We start from the raw sequence: 19,956 nt of genomic DNA, 5'->3' as shown, positions 1-19,956 counted from the left end.
TCGCAGGACAAACAACGACGCATCTACGACGCCCGCCACCGCGATATCCACTTCAATCCTGGTGACATTGTCCTTCTTTGGACGCCGTCACGGCGAGTTGGCCTGTGCGAGAAGCTGACTTCTCCGTACTCTGGTCCGTACCGTGTCTTGCGCCAAGTCACCGACGTCACGTACGAAGTCAAACCTCTGGACACTACCATAGCGCGACCCCCTGAAATTGTTCACGTCACTCGACTCAAGCGGTATCACTCGGACCAATCAAGCACCGGGTCGGTGCCTTCGCCGCCGGGGGTGATGCTACGAAGCGCTACCGAAGATGAAGAGGGAGACGTGATGAAAGAGGACGACGTTCCCTGATTCCGCGCGGACTTGGCTCCATCTTGTATGCCTGGCTTTGTCCTCTGTATATACCTTGTAAATATAACCTTCAACGCCTTTTTCTCCCCGTAACAATATATATATATATATATATATATATATATATATATATATATATATATATATATGTGTGTGTGTGTGTGTGTGTGTGTGTGTGTGTGTGTGTGTGTGTGTGTGTGTGTGTGTGTGTGTGTCTTAATAGGGCGACGAATGGGTCAAAATGGTTCATATTGACCTTGAATACGCGTCCTGTGTGTGTTCTCGTGATCTTCCAATCAGCGCACATTCATGGTCTAGGTGGATATATTTCCATTAAATCTTATATTCATTTTTCTGAAGGAAGCCAGATACCTTTATAAGTGATGTGGTGTTGCTGGAGGCTCCCTTCTACCATCAGCCTCATTCGAGCTGTATTTATTAAATGAATACGTTCAGCTCATACTTGTCACGCTAGAACACGTTGTTGTCCAATCGGTAACAACCGGCTTACTTTCGAAACAGAATAGTTCGATTACGTGTTTGGACGCATGCTTAAACGCAAGCTTTTCACGAGTACCAGTTACTACTACAAGACCTACTGCATCTCATCCTCAGTTGGCACTAACCGGCCACACTGAGCGGAGTCTGTCCAGAGAATTTTTGGGCCATTACTGTGTGGCGGTATTCGACGACTCTCTGTGCTGTGGAAAGTGTGCAGTGAGAAAGGAAAGAATGCACTGTTCTGTCGGAACTTACGTGAGTTGCGTGTATTATCGTCGTAGAAGTGACGCTATGAGCATCGCCAGCTCATACCAGACCGGGAGACACAACCAGACCTGAATGTCGATTATTACACCAACCACGAACATATTGGCGACCATAGCGCAGCCGGGGTACAAACATCTTTTCCTCTGTCCGGCAGCTGCTTCAGCGGATGAACAGAATTGAAGCCGGTGCCAAGATTCGGTCTAGTTTGTCTGCTGTACAAATTGTTTGCTCGTCCTTGTTCTTTCTTCTCTCCCTTCTTCCTTTATACCACCCCACGTGTAGGTTAGCCATCCAAGACAGAACGTGGTTACCGTCCCTGCCTTTCCATTGCGGTTCTCTCCCTCTCTCTTGCACTGAAGTCTGATTTCTTAGTAGTTCGAAAACAAAGAAAGAAAACCGGAGTGGTCGCTAACATAAACACGAGACCAATGTACGGGATGCGGTCTTTTCCGTATTGAAGTTGTCGAAATTTACTTGTTTGCTGGGTTTCGTGGATTGGTGGTCATTGAAGAGTGCTCATCAGATGGTGTGTCTGTTTATGGCTTCATGCAACAATTTATTAAATTCGACGTTCTCTTGAGTGTATAACTTGAGTGCATGCTTTTGGAGGTTTAGTGATGGTTGTTTTTGCGTTACCGCACGATTTTCCACGTTTACCACAATTGTGCATCAATGACCTCAATAAATGCTACCGAGGAATGGCAGCTCGTGCATGCTTTTGGAGGTTTAGTGATGGTTGTTTTTGCGTTACCGCACGATTTTCCACGTTTACCACAATTGTGCATCAATGACCTCAATAAATGCTACCGAGGAATGGCAGCTCATGCATGCATCGTTGTTCAAAGGTCAATTAAACTCTTGAATTTCTTTATGAAGGAAAATAGAGGAAACGAAAGTGGTGTCCGAAGGCGAAGCATTGAAAGCGTTAGCAGGGTTAGTGTTCTGCGAAAGGTGTTTTAGATCGCTGATGTAATGCAGAGCATCACCAACAATAGGCGGTTTTAGAACAGGGTACGGAACAATAGCGTTCACTGGGTAAGTATGCTATTTTCATGACTTAGCGTGGATACCCAAGGGGATAGCATATGGCGCATGCGCAGTGGTGACAAATGCTAACACAAAGCTTTGCGTATCCAATTCTAAAACTTATTAATATCAGGAGCATCGCACACAATGTTGAACTGAGAAAACACGTGCGCAATTACTGATGCATACAGAAATCATCCTTGGAAAATTAGGTTGAAGCGCACTGAAAAAACGTCGACAGTAGAAGTGGACAGGACAGCGCTTACTGTTGGCTCTGTCCTATCCACTTCTACTGTCCACGTTCTTTCTGGGCTCTTCAACCTAATTTTCCAAGGATGAACGTAAACCAACTAGCCCAACTCGCCATCTTGCTGCATACACTAATGTCGTTGCTAAAATTGCCAGACCGGAGTGATTGGCTGTGTAGGTTCGATGTTCTCCGCCCGATGAAGCGGCCCTCTCAATGTTTTCTATTCTTTCTTTTGATCTCCTGAAGTCCTTCGCTTCGCGTAAGGTACCAAACCGCACGAGAATGCGGTTAAGATTTTTAGATTCCGTTCTATTTTCCTCTCTCCCTATTCACCCTCGTTTACACGCCCTTTGCAGTAGCACAGCGACCGCATGCGCGGACCTAGTAAAACAGTTTCGTTTTCGTTGTACTTTATTTACTATTTCCCTTTTTGCCCTAAGTGTCAAACCTTCAGGGCGGCTCGACTGTGTTTCGAGTTCTTATTGAATGAATATAGGTGCTCATCAATGGTTTCTAGTGTTAGTCTATGCATGTACATCGAGCGAGCACGGTACATGAAGCCACGCCCGTCTGACCTATCTGCAGCACGCATAGGCTTCTCCAATCGCGTACGGTGTCAATTTCGTATTCTTCCCACTTCATACAACATCGGACGCCGCTGCTGAGCCCTGTGTGGCGGGCCCCTCTATTTTTCATGGCTTGTCAGGGCGAAAGCAATCATTGTTTTCTGACCGCGTGGCCCGTTTCGGCAGCACGGAACAGCAAGGCAGGGTGCTGCTGTGAGCTTGATACGACGACAGCGGCGGCTCTGGCGCCAAAGGAGATGTAGCGCGATATCCAGCGACGATGGAGAGGCATTTCGTTCAAACGAGTGCAGTCAACCCGTCGTGCTTTGACAAAAAAGGGAATCCAGTTGAGCAAAAGAACAAAGAAAAGCTAGAACAACGACAATTGAAAGCGACGATGGGCATACAAATAGGCTTCCGTGGATTGTGATCTACGGAGGAAAGGAAGCTGGTGTCCGGCTCCTCGTTGTCGTCGTGTGTTCATGCACGCTTACGTGTGCTGGCGTGCGGACGTATCAGTATGTACAGGAACGAGGGGCGCAGTAAAAAAAGAAAATCCTGAATTAGCGAAGAGAAAACACGGAAAAGATACGACGAAGGTGGCAGTATTTATCTTTCTTTTCGGCAACGAGCTGCATATGCGATATACGGCAGGATATGGGGCGCTACGCCTTAACGTTGCTGGCAGCCCACGGTTTATCATAGGCTCCGTCTGCAGAAACCCGTGCATTTTACATTGAGGTGTAGTGGGCGGTATTTGATCTTCTAGCGTTTCGTGAATTTCGATGGGGAATCGGAAAGAAATGCTGGTACATTGCCGTCTGGGATTCCAGGCTGTCCATTGTGTGTCGCATGCATATAGTATCCTATATACCTTGTTCATTTATTTCTTGAAGGTGGCTTCTGGCCTGATCAGTGTTTTATTTATTTAGAAAGTGACATTTTTTTATGTTACCCGTTCTATACAAGAGCAGTTGGAAATACGAGACCGGATGAATATATTGTTACAGGTAGCTTGTTTAATAACTATTCACAATGCACAGCGCAGGGTGGACAAGATGGCGACAGTCCAGCAACAACCAGCAAGCGACGTCGTCTTCCTCTTTCATACTGCCACGCTGTCTGGTATCATAACCCCCCGGCGGTAGAAGCACCGTCTCGGTGCTTAATCTACACAGATGTGGTCGAAGGAGGGTAATAAGACTTGAGCCGAGACACGTGAACGATGTCGCTCGTAGCTGACGATGACGTCGTTGGATCGGCGGGGATGATCTCATAAGTGACGTCAGTCACCTGGCGAACGACACGGTATGGTCCAGTGTACCGTGACAGCAGTTTCTCAGAAAGCCCCACACGCCGAGTGGGTGACCAGAGAAGCACAAGAGAACCCGGGGAAAAGTGCACGTCTCTATGACGACAATCATAGAGCTGTCTTTGGTGCTCCTGCGAAGCTTCTAGGCGGTTACGGGCGAGTTGGCGCGCGTGGTCGGCGCGGGCGATGGCTTCGGCGGCATATTCGGTGGCGGAGGGCAGCAAAGTGTCCAAGGGTAGCGCGGGTTCTCGTCCGTATAGGAGATAGAATGGCGAGTAGCCGGCAGTGTCGTGACGCGAGGAATTGTAGGCGAACGTCACATATGGCAAATGAATGTCCCAGTCCTGGTGATCAGCCGCAACGTATTTCGCGAGCATGTCGGTTATGGTCCTGTTGAGACCGCTCCGTGAGACCGTTTGTCTGTGGATGGTACGAAGTTGCAAACTTGTGCTTGGTATTGCAAGACCGCGGGATTTCTTCAACGACAGCTGAGAGGAAGGTGTGGCCACGGTCAGTGAGAAGTTGGCGTGGGGCTCCGTGCACTAAAATTATGTCGTACAACAGAAAGTCCGCAACGTCGGTAGCGCAACTCGTCGGAAGTGCTCGTGCGATAGCGTACCGCGTCGCGTAGTCTGTGGCGACAGCAATCCATTTATTTCCGGAGCTGGAGAGTGGGAAAGGGCCAAGCAGGTCGAGACCGACTCGAAAAAAAGGTTCAGCGGGAACCTCGATCGGCTGAAGGCAGCCCGCTGGAAGGGCAGACGGCTTTTTGCGGCGCTGGCAGGGCTCACAAGCGGCGACATAGCGTCGAACAGAACGGGCAAGTCCAGGCCAAAAAAACCAACGACGTACACGGTCGTATGTGCGGGAAACGCCCAAGTGGCCCGCCAAGGGAGCGTCATGAAGTTGGTGAAGGACAGTCGAACGCAGATGTGCCGGTATGACGGGAAGTAAGTCGGAGCCGAGTGGATGGAGGTTGTGGCGGTATAGGATCCCGTCTTTGACGAGATACATTCGTAGAGGCGCGTGACGAGGTGCTGACTCAAGTTGGTCAATGATGGCTCGTAAAGATGCATCCCGGCGTTGCTCTTCGCCAATTTTGAGCAGCTGCGACACAGAAAAAACGTCTGCGATGGTGTCAGTATCGGCTGCTTCCTCCACAGGGTAGCGGGATAAACAATCCGCATCCTGATGCAATCGCCCTGTTTTATACGTTACAGAGAACGTGTATTCTTGCAGGCGTAGCGCCCAGCGAGCAAGTCGTCCTGTGGGATCCTTGAGTGAGGCTAGCCAGCAGAGCGCGTGATGATCGGTGACGACACGGAATGGGCGCCCGTATAAGTATGGACGAAACTTTGCGACGGCCCACACAAGAGCGAGGCACTCGCGCTCTGTGATTGAATAGTTACGCTCTGCGGGAGATAGCAGTCGGCTTGCATAGGCTATAACACGGTCGTGTCCACGTTGGTGTTGCAGTAACATTGCTCCTATGCCGTGCCCACTGGCGTCAGTGCGGACCTCGGTTGAAGCTGATGGGTCAAAGTGGGCCAAGACTGGCGGAGTGGTAAGCAGGGTCGTAAGTTGAGAAAAGGATGAGGCTTGATCAGGGCCCCAGTAAAAAGGGGCGTCTTTCTTCAAGAGGTCGGTGAGGGGGCGTGCAATGGTCGCAAAGTCCTTAACAAAGCGTCGGAAATAGGAGCACAGCCCCACAAAACTTCGAACATCCTTTGGGGACCTCGGAACAGGAAAGTTTGTAACGGCGCGAATTTTCTCAGGATCTGGGCGCACGCCTGTGGCATCGACGAGGTGGCCAAGCACGGTGATTTGACGACGAGCAAAGTGGCATTTGGAGGAGTTCAATTGCAGTCCGGCTCTACGGAAAACGTCAAGAATTGCCTCTAAACGATCGAGATGCGAGTCGAATGTGGGGGAAAAACAATAACGTCGTCGAGATAACACAAGCAGGTGGACCATTTGAACCCTTGGAGCAATGAGTCCATCATTCTTTCGAAGGTGGCCGGCGCATTACAGAGACCGAAGGGCATCACCTTGAACTGATAAAGACCATCAGGAGTGACGAATGCGGTCTTCTCGCGGTCCATCTCATCGACGGCTATCTGCCAGTAACCAGACCGAAGGTCGATAGTTGAAAAATAAGTAGCACCATATAGGCAGTCTAGGGCGTCGTCGATGCGGGGCAAAGGATAAACATCTTTTTTTGTAATCTTGTTGAGGTGCCGATAATCTACACAAAAGCGCCATGTTCCATCCTTCTTTTTGACAAGGACGACGGGAGAAGCCCAGGGGCTGCACGAGGGCTCGATAATGTCTTTCGTGAGCATCTTCTGGACTTCCTGCTGTATTACTGTACGCTCCGACGCGGAAACACGATAGGGACGCCTGTGAATTGGATTCGCATCGCCAGTATTGATGCGATGCGTAACGACGGTCGTTTGGCTTAAGGATGTACTGGCAAAATCAAAAATGTCGCGATAGCACTCCAGAACGTGGTAGAGAGCTTCAGCTTGATCTGACGTGAGGTCTGATGAAACCATCCGTTTAATGTCGACGCCCGAGGAAGATGATGTAGTTGACCCACGGGCTGAGCTGCAGCAATCATCCACTCTGAAGGGCTCGACATGGTGGTCCTGAAGAGGGGTAATTTGGGCCAGAGAGATACCCTGGGGGAGTACCTGTGCCGTCAGTGCGAAATTGACAAGGGGAAGGCAAGTGCGGTTTCCCGTAATTGTTAGAATCGTGTGCGGAACAGCGACACCACGCGTAAGCTTCACGGCAGCAAGCGGTGCAACCATGTAATCGCCGTCAGGTACAGGTGGCGTGCAGGATAAGTCGACGTGTGTAACGGAGTTCGGCGGGAGGCGTATGAAATCGGTGCAGCTGAGACGACTTTGAGGTGGGTCGGTCGGATCGGAAAGGAGAGGCAAATCAAGGTGAAGAGAGCCGGCTGAACAGTCTATGAGGGCAGAGTGAGTGGCTAGAAAATCCATACCGAGAATGAGTTCATGAGGGCAATGTTCGATAACGGCAAAGAGAACGACAGTGCTTCTATCTTCAATAGTGACCCGGGCAGAGCACATGCCAATAATAGCGGCAGTTCCCCCGTCGGCGACTCGTACGGCTCGGTTTAGGGCGGGCGTGACAACTTTCTTAAGTCGGTGGCGAAGAGCAGCACTCATAATGGACACATGCGCCCCAGTATCAATTAACGCGCTCACAGGAACATTGTCCACAGTAACGTCCAAAAGATTCCGGTTGGTCGTTAACGTCAAACGAGGATGTCTTGCTGAGGTCGTCAATGCAGCTCCACCTCCAGAAGCTGCACTGCCTAGTTTTCCGGTCGGAGGCGCTGCGAATAGGTCGGAGAGGCAGCACGGCGAGATTGTTGGGGCGAGCGAGATTGACGGCGAGCAGGCGATGGTGAGCGGTCGTAGCGAGGTCTGGTCAGAGGTGTGGCAGGAGCAGAGAATGTGGTCGGCATAGAAGATGCAAGTGTTGAGGACGACTGGTTGACAGAACTGGCCTGGTTTGGAGACCAATAGTGTGCCGGTGGAGCGCAGTGGTTGCGGCAATAGCGAGCGATATGACCTACGCGTTGGCAGTTAAAACAGATGGGCTTGTCGTCAAAGGTACGCCATTCGGACGGGTTGCGTTGTCGAGAATAGTTGGAAGCAAGTCGAGGAGCGGACGGCCGACGATAAAAAGGCTCAGCAGAGTATACAGGTGGAGCAGGATTTAGGCCGAAGTTCGATAATTCTTGACGGACGACTGCCTGGATCAAGGAAACCGTTGTCGGGGAAGGGTCAGGCGTTGAGAATGGAGTGACCACCGGTTGCGCTGCCTCGACTTCTCGACGAATGATGCGGGTGAGGTTGTCACGTCGAGGGGCCTGGCGGAAGACGTCTTCACAAGAGGAAGTAGGCGCTGTGTTCGGAAGGCGCGTGATGCTTTGAGGTACGCGGCGGGCTTTAGCCTGTTCTAGACGGCGGCATTCTTTAAGGATCGTGTCGATGCTCGCGATGTTGTTAAAAACCAGCAGATGGGAGGCGTCGTCGGCAATACCTTTCAGCACGTGATTAACTTTCTCGTCTTCCGACATGCGCTGGTCGGCCTTGCTACAAAGAGGCAGGACGTCAAGAATATAGGAAACGTAGGACTCAGTCGAAGTCTGGGCACGCGTGGCGAGAGCCTTCATTGCAGCGAGCTGACGGCCAGATGAATCGCCGAAAAGATCGCGGATCTTCTCTTTGAAGAGATCCCAGCTCGTTATTTCTTCTTCGTGGGTTTCAAACCATGTCCGCGGAGTGCCGTCGAGGTAGAAAAGAACGTTAGCGAGCATGAGTGTGCGATCCCAGCGGTGCGTAGCACTGACGCGCTCGTACCGGTTCAGCCAGGCGTCAATGTCGGTAGTACCATCTCCGGAGAAAGTGCCTGGATCGCGGGGAGGCGAGAACGTGACGTAGGTTGTGGCTGGGGCTGAAGGGGTCGGCGGTGATGAAGCTCCGGGAGGCGAAGTCGGTGAGGGGTCGCCGGTGTTGCGACCGCTGCGCGTTTCCATGGAGGTACGGGAATCGTCCACCTCCACCAATAATGTTACAGGTAGCTTGTTTAATAACTATTCACAATACACAGCGCAGGGTGGACAAGATGGCGACAGTCCAGCAACAACCAGCAAGCGACGTCGTCTTCCTCTTTCATACAGCCACGCTGTCTGGTATCAATATGAAGAACCTAAGAAAACAATAATACTGAACAAACATATTAGGAAGGATAAATTGGACATACAATAACCACACAAGACTGTGTCCATGTTCTGCGATTTCATGTTTTGTCAGCTGACTTGTATGCGCGGTGTAAAGCGTAACTGCAGCGTTCCAGAGATATACGGAACTAAACGGTTTTACAGCGAAAGCTGTTATGAGATCACAACAAGGGCCGTTTTTGGCGCCGTAGTTGTCCGCCGCCGCCGGTGTCCGTAACCTCTATCGCTCGAAATAAGGAAAAATTTCGAGGATGGAACGAGTTCGAACCTTGGCCCTCTGCGTGGGAGCCCAGTATTCTATCTCAGAGCCATGCCAGTGCTTGAAACTGCGTTGCAAAAAGACCCTATACAGGCTTCATGTCGGGAAGGAACCACACTAACATATGTAATGTAGCGTGGTAGAAGAGTAAAATAACATCCAAGTGTCACACAACGCGAATTCTGTATCCAGGCGTCAGACAATGCGAATTGCGCAACGAGTGCGTTGTTGAATACTTCCAACCCATTACATCAGGGTCTTAATAAAGTTAATTCCCTCTCTCTATCTCTTTCTCACGTTAGCGTATGTTATAAAGCGTGGTGGGAGAGTGGAATAACGACCGGGCGTCACACAATGCGAAGTACGCAACTATTGGGTCCTTTGAAGCTTCCAACCTATTACAAGAGGCTCAGTCATAATTCATAAGACAAACCTATCAGCAATGAGGAGACAAAGGGCATGACATAACTTTTCGGTGGCTTCCAGGCCACTGTGGCATCGACGGCAACGAACATGTCAATAATTCTGCAAAGAATGCTCATGAAGGTGGCGTGCAGGAAGGCATTCCATTATCACGAACCAATGCAGCATCAAAGATTCGCTCTCTCGCATGTGATCTAACGCATTCAATGTGGAATACGTCCGGTTTTCTGCATACCCGCCTTCACCGTCTGGATCCGTCACTTCAACTTCAAATTCCGTCCGGACTATCCCGATCCGAAGCAACAGTTCTCTGCCGCCTATGGCTTGGGGTGTCTTTCACGAACAGCTTTGCTTACCGAATCGGAATGGCAGACAGTGCGGCATGTGCTCACTGTGGCAGCGAGGAAATCATTGCGCACGTCCTGTGTCATCGTCCTCACTAAAGCTTCCAAAGACAGCAGCTCTCAGCAACGCTAGCACGCCTCGATGACCAGCCGCTTTCTGAACAATCAATATTGGAGTGCCGGAACGTTCTAGCGTCCAACCAGAAAGCGACGAAGGCGCTGCTGAAGTTTCTCCGCTCAACCGACCTCGCTAAACGACTATGATGTTTCCGTGCTTGAGTGTGTGTGTGCGTTTTTTTACTCCTTTTTCCTTCCTTACCTTTCTATCCCCCTCACCCCTTTCTCAGTGCAGGGTAACAAACCGAAAAACTTCTGGTTAACCTCCCTGCCTTTCACTTAACCTTTCTCTTTCTCTCTTTTCATCGTCATTAGCCACAGCATCAACAAAGTGAACATAATGCCGTACAGATGGTACATCGCTTCTCCGCAGAATGACGAGTAATGTCGTTGTGGGATTTCCCAACTTCACAAAAATTATGATTTGTGGCGTAGTGGGTACGTTGCTAGTGTAGCTGTATTAGTAGCCACAAGAGAGTTTATAACGGGCTCTAGAAATGCCGCTCTTCGAGCTTCCGCTGTGACTGTGCTGCGTTTTCCGCGCAGGCCTGGTGTTTTTTGCCTTCTAAAAGAATATGTCAATTAGCACTGTCATGCAGAATCTGCCGAAGTTCCGCGTTCTAACATTCTGTGAAATTGCCTAGGATGGTGGAACATTCTCAAAGGCAAGCGACTCGAATTAATATGCACACACGTAGCTTCATAATAAAAACATGACGCGAAGACACTCCTGCGGCGTCTTAATCCCAGTGCGGCGACGTTGTGAGCCTGGGAGACCTCTTTTTCTTGCTTATTAAGAGCAGGTGTTGCTTGCGAGGAGGAAGAACATTAATTTTTATTACACGCACCACTGCATTACTTGCCATCACCGGGCAAGCACCACAATTCAGCTTGGTATGCCCTATGAATCTTTGTAATGTCGTGCGAAAATCTGTACGTAACACGCCCTTCATATCATTCGTTCATCTCCCTTTCGTCGTGTACATACAGAAACAAAGGAAGAAAGAAGAAAATGAAGACATAAATAAAGCAAAACAAAACAGAGCGCGGTAATGCTATTGCATAAAGGAAACGTTCCAACAGGAAGAAAATCAGAATTCCATTTGAATGGAGATAGCCGTTTTAAAATGATCTGTTACAAAAGGTACTTGCTATGTTAAAATTACCAGTACACCGACCAGGAAGTACTTTTTTCATGACTTGTGGTGCTCTTCAATAGGTACTCACTTCATTTATCTGTGTTGTTAACTTCCAGTTTCTTCTCCGGCTGCGATCGGAAATGAGACGCGAGCGCGGAACGCATGTTCAAGCACTGTTGGGTCACTGAGCCCGCATCTCGATCTTCATTAGGTGGAAACTTTAGAGGTGCACCTAATTCGTGGAATGAAGCAATGCGGGAAAGAAGTAGAAATGAATGAAGGATGGAAGGAAGGAATAAAGAAATATAAAGAGGGAAAATGAAAGGAGGAAAGAGAGGAAGAGAGAAAAGAAGGAAGGAATGAATAAAGAAAAAGAGGAACGAAGAAAGCAGGAAGAACAGGAATGAAGGAAGGAAGAAAAGGGGAATTAGAGGAAGAAAGAAAGGAATAAATGAAGGGTGGAAAAAACAGGAAACAGGGAAAGTAGAAAATGGATGAATGAATGAAGAAAGAGGAAAAAAGGGAAGGAAGAAAGGAGGCAAAATATGATGAAAGAATGGAATGAAGGACGGAGCGAAGACAGAATAAAAGGTGGAAAGAAAAGAAAGGAAGGAACAATGGAAGGAAGGAAAACTTCGAAGGCGGTATAAGGGAGGTAGCTTTATCTTTATTATCAGTTATACCTACGTCTGCAATAAAAAAAAGATATCGCGGTTCTAACGCCTTACGTCTGGCGTTCTTTTTACAGCTGCTAAATGGGTGTCAAGAGAAATTACGCGAAAACAGCGTTGCGCTATGTGGTGGCACGAAATGAGGAAATATTCAGGAGTCAGATAGGGCCAGGTGGGGCAAGAATGGGGTTACTGCATATTGTTAGGAGAGGTTTTCGTCCTGCAGTGGACTATGTATTTTGATGACGATAAGGCAAATATGCTGTGTTAAAAATTTATTGGGATGCTAATCGAATGAAAGGAAGGGGTCGTAGATACAAGGTGATGCAGAACTACGAAACAGACGTGTGCGACTTTATCGAAATGAAGCCTAGCAGTTCGGATTTATTCTAATTAAGTTGGGTTTAATGGTTCAATAGCGACCAACGCTACGCTGCACCATCCGTGGTGTGCCTAAGTTGGAACTTTAGGTTATACTGCTGATTACGTACACAAACCAAACGAAAGCGCATTCTGACGGCTGTTTACGGATATCCAGAGTGCTTGAACGTAGCTTCCGTAGCGTTTATAAATTCACTTCCTTATACTGGCGTCACAGGTGTTGTACAAGTAGGAATATCTCTATGCTATGAACACGGAGGAGCTAGAGCCATTCACTGCATTTCTTGGAGAGACTTCATTCGCATTGCCCGGAGATAAATGAAAGTGAACTATCAGAATCTTTATCCTCACGCCTGGCGCTAAGAAAAATAGGGAAGCACCGATGTTCATCTTGCAACCTTGTGCACGTTAATAACATACCAGAAGAACATAAACGTCTGGAAGCCGACTGACGGACGTTTTCTCCGAAAATATCTTATTTATCTGATTAAGCTCACGGAATATCTGAACGCTTTTTCCTTCGTTCCAGGCGTTGATTTTACGGAATCCGATCTAAAATACGCCAAGTCACTAAGCTGTTCTCCAAGCACTGTTACAGGTTCAGGCATACGAAGATTTCAAGTTTCTCCGGTCTTCTATCGATTCCTGACTTCGTGCTTATTTCTCGGAGCTACTATACGAGACTGTGGCACCTTAGAAGAATCCTTGTACGAGTCAAGGAGCGTGGATCATTGTTAGAGCCGCTTACGCTGCAGGTTAGGACATGTAGGAAGATGCGCTTGATGTTAATCTGGTTGCATACTGCGTTCTAACCTTGTTCACACAAACAGTAACTTTAAGGTTACCGAAGTGTTCGTGTGTTTCCTAGATCCGGAGAATATCTGCTTTGAAACTGTGTTTGCCGTGTTTACCCGTTTGTTTGAAACTGCATTTTATTTGCTGTGCACTGTTAACCTAAAAAAATGTAGATCGCTAACGCACAAATTTAATAATATCGTCACGTGGTCGTGACTTTGACAAAGGCAGCAGTCGGCGTGTGCAAGACGAAACTCTTTATTTAGGCGAACTTGTGCTCGGAAAACGAAAATTCAAACTACAAGCAATATACCCTGTACACTGAACAGAGCGGCGGCCGTCAATAATCTGGTCTGTGGTTAGGCGCGTCGGCGCTTATACGTGCGGCATCGCGCTTTCGAGTCTTATCGTTGGCGGCCGCGGTAGCTCCAGAATAAACTCAACTGTTCGCGTTTGTGCGCTCAAGCCTATCAGAGATTCTAAAATAATCTGGAAGGTTCCCAGACATTCGGACGCGGTTTGCGAAGCGCAGTGGTTATACGTGTGACGGACTGGTTACATAGAAATACAAAAAGGAGCGCGCGTGGCAACATCGAGATTTCTTCGGCGATTGTCATTCTGAACAGCCTATAGAACAGAATAAAAACAGATGCATTAACATGCAATAAGATGGTAAGTGGCCTATGGTAGGGAAAATGAGGAATAAGAACGCGTAGAATTAAATTTCCCTGAATATATTGGCTTGACGTGATAAATATCCGTATCACAGGCAATTCTAGCACTTTAATAGACCATGCGCTAACGAACATCACATCTAACAGATGGGCCGGAACTTACCTAGATCCAATAGCCGATCACATACCCATATTTGTTGCGGTTAAAATCCATGGAAAGATAACCGCGAACATATCTGGTTATGAACCGCAGAAAAAGATTGACTATCGATTAGCTCGTGAGAAGTTGCAGCATGTAAACTTATTTGATACCTATGATACCGACATCAATAAAGAATATACAAACTTCTTTACAGTACTCCAGAGTGCCGTATTGCAGAGCACCACACACAAGTCCTCGGGTCGATATGTTGCCCCTATATGCCCATGGATGACTCCACAACATCCTACGCATACTGAAGGAGAAAGAAAAATGGCATGACAAGTGGAAACGTGCTAAAACCAATAATTATTATCTGACCCAGTTTAAGCGTTTCAGGAACCTGTCGGTATCTCTACTGCGTAAAAGAAAGCAAGAATACTTCTCTTCTCTTATCATTAATGCTCAGGGCAACACTGGTAAAATTTGGAATATTGTAACAGGTGCAGTAGGGCTTCGTTCAGAGCAGCGTATATTGCCTGATGTACTTAACCAGGATACAGCTGAAGAATTTAACGAGTATTTTGTAAATATTGGACCGCAACTAGCAAACCAACTTCCTCAAATCACCGAATGTACGCAGTCTATCCAATCTGTGGTGAACACTATGGTAATTGAAGATATCACAGTGGATGAAATAATAGCAGTTGTTAATGGGCTAAGACCTAAGGCAGCTGGGCTTGACCAAATACCTGTTAAGCTAATTAAGGACAACATTGACATCTTAGCTGGTCCCCTCCTACACCTATTTAATCACTCCCTTGATTCCGAAATATATCCTTCAGAATTTAAAATAGCAAAAGTAATTCCGATCTATAAGGACGGAGATCGTTCTAATCCATCAAGTTATCGGCCGATTTCGATTACTAGCGTTATCAACACAGTTTTTGAAAAGATACTATCGGTGCACATAAACAAATTCATATCCAAATACAATATACTGAGCCCCCACCAACACGGGTTCAGACCTCAGAAATCTACTTCTTCCGCTGTTTTCACCCTTACGCACCTACTGAATACGGCTCTCCAGCAGAATAAAATTGCGGTCGTCGCCTATCTCGACATTAGAAAGGCCTTCGATACAGTTGACCATCATATATTACTGAACAAGATTAACAATCTAGGGTTGAGGGGCAAAATCCACAACTTGCTCCGAAGCTACCTCAGTAACCGCAAACAGCAAGTAATACTTAAAAATTATACGTCTACTTCACAAACCGTACTAACTGGTGTGCCACAGGGTTCCGTCCTTGGACCCATGCTTTTCTCACTCTACATAAATGATTTCCTTGCAACGCTTAGGCATTCACAGGCTTTGATGTATGCTGACGACACCGCTCTTCTATTTACTGGTGACAGTCTGCTTGATATACAGGATAAAATAAATGCTGAGTTAGAAAATGTTTTTAAGTGGTTCACATCCAATGAGCTGACCCTTAATCTTAGTAAGACTAAGTATACAGTTTTTCATTCCAGGAAGAAAAAACTCAATACTGAAACACTGGATATATCATTACAAGGTATAAAACTACAACAAGTTTTCTCCTATAAATATTTAGGCATTTTCTTAGACTCAGACATGCACTGGAAAACTCACATTAAACACCTTTGTTCCAAGCTTGCTTACGGATGTTATATTCTTCTTAAGGCTCGTGAATGTTTCGAATATCCTGTCCTACGCATTCTGTACTTTTCCTTTATACAAAGTCACATATCTTATTGTATTGATTCATGGGGTAACACCTTTACAACTTACCTTGATCCTGTATTCCGTCTGCAAAAACAGGCATTAAGAATTATCACTTCTACGCGTACTCAATCCAGTACGTACTTGTACAGATCATTGCATGTGTTGCCAGTGCATGCATTATATGAATTGAAAATTGCTGAGGTCATTCATAGTATTATCGATGCCAATGATCCGCTTCCAATTACATTGTTTAAGATCCCGCTACGAAATACAAGAGCTGCAACTAATCAGTGTTTTAATCTGCCTCCATGTCATAATTTGTACGGGAAAAGGCTCGTGGAATTTAACGGCGCACTTATTTGGAATTCTCTGCCCATACATATAAAAGAAGCCCGCAACTTCAGGTCTGCTGTCAGAAAATACTTTTTTGAAAAATACTGTCGATGAGAGTACACTTCTTTATATTTACATTTTTGCATAAGTTGTGCGTGTCAATGCTTAAGTTGTGCATGTCATACTCATTGTTATGTATTTGCTTTGTTCGCTCGCGTGCGAGAAGGATAATAGAACACTGATGTTATATTTATATTTGTGTATGAGTTATGTATGGTAATATTACTATTATGTATCACGTCTTCTGTTTCTGTTTGCTCGCGTGCTGCATTTCATACCCTGTCTGTGGACCCGGAACTAGCCAATGGCTATGGGTCCAGTAATGCTTTTGTATATTGTAAAGTATTTTGTAAATAAAGAATGAAAAAAAAAATCACCGTACCTATTGTATTCACAAGAGACACACGAAATAGCCACTAATCAAGGCGTTAACTGGTGAAACTTGTGGCGCACAAAAATAGACACGGACAAAGACAGTGATAACTGGACGGTGAGCTTACCTCCAACAGAATCTTTCTTGTCCGTGTCTTTTTTTGTGCGCCACAAGTTTCACCATTTATCATCACCAACAAGCCTATTAAGTCCTTTCGCGTTAACTGGCAATGGAATTTTATACCAAGACCTTGCGTAACAAGATCAAGTTGATAAATAGGACCTATGTTTGATGAAATTCGGTAGACCATGCTCAGTGTTCCCGCTGTATCATCTGGAGTGGTAGGTAAGGGCAGTGTGCTAATTATTGTCTTCTAACTAGATGTAGGGCTTACAATAGGAATATCAGTGTGAAAGCTTTCGGCAGCATGCATCTGTTGTGTTTTTGCCTGGCACAAACTTCGATAATTGCATTTTAGGTGCTAACTGAAATATGTGCAGAATATTGCTCAACGAAATGGGCTTAACAATCACTTAAAAAAAGGAAGAACCAATGTATTTCGACTGAATTAACAAATCGAAACTGATTTAAGTACTGAAGAAATATGTCTCAAAAAAGCTTTCTTATTCGTCTTATCCGCATAAGTTTGAACATGTGGCATGCCAAAAGATAACGCGCACTGAATGATGTGGTTAATGTAAATGGCAAATTATAGACACCTGCGCCGCTTACAGCGCTCCAAATAGTTACAGCACTCCAAATTTTCAGCTATGCTGCGCTCAGCTCGTATGGTTCCAAGCGCGGAGAGTGTTTCTCATGCATGGGTGATATTCAGGAACGCCCACACAAACGCACAAATGAAAGAGCATGACAGAGCCCCCTTTTGAAAAGGAACCGGAAGCAAGCAAGTGGAAAATCTGCGCGCCAAGACCTCGTCAGCACACCATGGGTTCCTGCAACGCTCTTATGCCCCCCGAAAGCGTGGCTGGCGATAGTTCCGCCTAAGGAAATTCTCGGCGTTTTCGCCACGAATTGCAGCCGATGCAGCTGACTCAACCTCTCCTTCGTGCCAAGTGGGATACGAGAACCTCAAGCAACAGGCACAATAATATATACAAAAAGAGAAGAAGACAAGGCTGTGTTGCGTCTTCACACTACAGGATTAAGGCAGTGAGCATGCTCTCGAATGCCGAAATTGGCTGAGGATGAGGAGTGATGACCATGAAGGGTACCCCCTAGTGGCTTGTTTTTCAAAGACGAAATTGATGCTTTTGGCGGCCCTTCCTGAGGTGCTACGGTATACGGCGTTTCGCGTTCCGAGTATCGTTGGTTCCGCCGTTAACACATAAGTTCTCATTTACCACTGCTTCGCTGTCACGGCATCCTATAGCCTCTATATCGAGTAGGTGGCATCGTATAGATCTCGACAGGAGCTCGTGCTCGGTCTTAGGCGAGCACCTCCTTCCTCGTTAAGCAAAAGACTGTATTGGTCTAACTTTCGATTTAATGCTTGTATAGCACCGCCTACTTCGGGCCTCAAAACCATTTTTGACGCAAAACTGCTAGCCGGCCTAGTTGGAACGAATTCATTGTAGTACTTGCGCGAGAACAAACGGGGACGAAGAACAAACGGGGACGAAGAACAAACGGGGACGAAGAAAGGAGACACACGGACAAGGACCGTGTGTCTCCTTTCTTCGTCCCCGTTTGTTCTCGCGCCATTTTTGACGGCACATGACCGCCCGAACACCCGCTGACTCTACGGTAAATTCATATTCGCCTGCACCCCGCGCGCATGGGTCTATTGGGTGCCGTAGAGGAACCGATGAGCCCAGTCGTAGAGGCCTTCTTATATCTCCTGCGAGAGAGCTTAGTTTATAGCGGTAATGGATGGGATGTATCCGGTATTATATTTCATCTGCAAGAAGTGTGCTGGGACGTGAAACTGGGTACATTTGCTGTTATAGTTAGCCTTCATGCCTGTCTCCGTTATTTCGTCTTCCTATCTCGATTGTGCAATAACTTAACGAAGTAAAGCTCCGGTGAGTGCGTCTAGGCTTAAAGTCTGGGATAAGTTACCTTTGAGTAGCATGTGTCAAAATTTAATTGCGCAGTGACACTGTTTTCTTCGACACCTCTCTACGAAAGTGCGACCTGTGTTAAAGACCTCTATGCTTAAATTTTGTACCAGTGTTCGCAGGCATTAAGCGCTCCAATCATACCACGTTTACTGAAGGGTGCAACTTCATGTAGAGCGTATAAAAAAGTTGCGAGACAACTGCTAGCTCAAGAATACGATAGTTCTCAGGACATCTAAAATATTGCAATTATTGATGCCTTGAACTGGAATTGTTTTTCACACCTTCTTTCTATCGCTTTGGGATTGTATGATGTTATTTCCTATTTACTAAAGAGTAGACCTATGTAATAATTTTGCTTATCCAACTCCTTCTTAGGCTTCGACCTGTAAAGAATTCATCCTATTCAAGACGTTCGTATAGTTTTCTTGGTTAACACACAAGTTCGTTAATAATTAAGGCCGCCCCTCTAACGCAGACTCTTTTTATATCTATGTACCATCGATTCGCCTTCCTGTTTGATCTTGTAACCCATACAGAATGGAAGGAACTGTTGTGTGTTCTGTTTCTAATGGTTACTGGAAAGTTTCCTGTAGCTGCTTTGGGGCAAGGGTTGCACGACCAAGTCAAACAAATATTCACCCTTTAGTCCGGTCCCCCAAGGTAATTGTGCGCCGAATTAGCCTTGGATAAACCAAATCAAACCTAACACTACCAGAAATATCGCTCGTCCAGCCCTCTCGCCTTCCTCTACCACCTACAAGAGGGAGGCGCGGCTGCTGACCCGAAAGTCACGGGTCCGTCGCCGGCCGCGGCGGTCGCTTTTCGAGGGAGGCGAACTGCTAGAGACGCGTGTACTTTTCCATGTCGATGCACGTTAAAGTACACTAGATGGTCGCAATTTCCGAAGCACTCCACTACGGCGTGCCTAATAATCATTTCGCGGTTCTGGCCTGTAAAACGCCAGATACTACTACTAAATTATTATTATTATTATTATTATTATTATTATTATTATTATTATTATTATTATTATTATTATTATTATTATTATTATTATTATTATTATTATTATCATCATCATCATATTTAAGGAAATTCATTCAGTTATCGATTGTCGCTTGCTGCAATCTGATTTGTGTTCTTTTTCTGAATGGTGCAGGAGCAGTAACCTCTCCCTAAATATTTCAGAAACCAAGGTAATGAGTTTCACTCGTAAAATATCTAGTGTGCCATTTTTATATTCTGTCAATTCTGTGTCGTTGTGTAAGGTTTTGTGAGATCAATGATCTAGGTGTTCTTTTTGATAGCACCTTACACTTTTCTGCTCACGCTAAGCGTGTTACTTTGCGGGGTCTTCG

Source organism: Rhipicephalus sanguineus, chromosome 5 (assembly GCF_013339695.2).
Source record: "Rhipicephalus sanguineus isolate Rsan-2018 chromosome 5, BIME_Rsan_1.4, whole genome shotgun sequence".
Lineage (NCBI taxonomy): Eukaryota > Metazoa > Arthropoda > Arachnida > Ixodida > Ixodidae > Rhipicephalus > Rhipicephalus sanguineus.
Note: the sequence above shows the minus strand (reverse complement) of the source record.